Below are 770 nucleotides of genomic sequence, written 5' to 3' on the forward strand. Positions count from 1 at the left end.
AGAAATCAAATCGCTGTTCTAAATCACTAAAACACAATGTAAAAATAGTAACACAAAATCGGCAGGTTAATGGTCCAGTAATTAGAAATCAATAAGCGATCCAGTAATGTTAATTCACCAGGTATTTGATGGAACAATAATAAATCAATAAATTGTAATAATAACTATAAATGAGCATATAAGAAGTCTGAACTACTACATCGAAATTTTATATCAATCTTTTAAACGATCATATTAAAAACCTGATAGTGTTAAGTTGACAGTTATAATAATAACTAAAAATATATTCGTCAGTGGTTTCACATTACAAATCGTTAAGTTGTAAAATGAAAAGTTCGTTTGTTTGTTTTCGAATATTCGCACAAAGCTACTCAAGGGCTATCTGTGATAGCTGTCCCTGATTTTCAACTGATGGACTATAGAGAGAAGGCAGTTGCTCAACAATACCCACCGTCAACTCTTGGGCTACTCTCGCCTGACCGAAGAGTGGGATTCTAGTAATTATGTTACAATTTTAAGATTAAATCAAACATTTTACTTTCCTTTCTTCTAGCCTCATATCTAAAAAATAGATACAACTTTCTATATTTTTACACTTTCAACATATTTAATAAACAATGAAACGTATAATTTTCTCGCTATCTATCGAATTTTTTAAGTGTATAAAATAATAAGCTAACAACAGCAAATAATTTCGCAAAAAAATATGTTTTTATCAAAACCACATCCCAAGTTCCCGGCATGGCCAGGTAGATAAGGCGCTCGACTCA

This window comes from Limulus polyphemus, unplaced genomic scaffold (genome assembly GCF_000517525.1).
Source record: "Limulus polyphemus unplaced genomic scaffold, Limulus_polyphemus-2.1.2 Scaffold51, whole genome shotgun sequence".
NCBI classification, from domain to species: domain Eukaryota; kingdom Metazoa; phylum Arthropoda; class Merostomata; order Xiphosura; family Limulidae; genus Limulus; species Limulus polyphemus.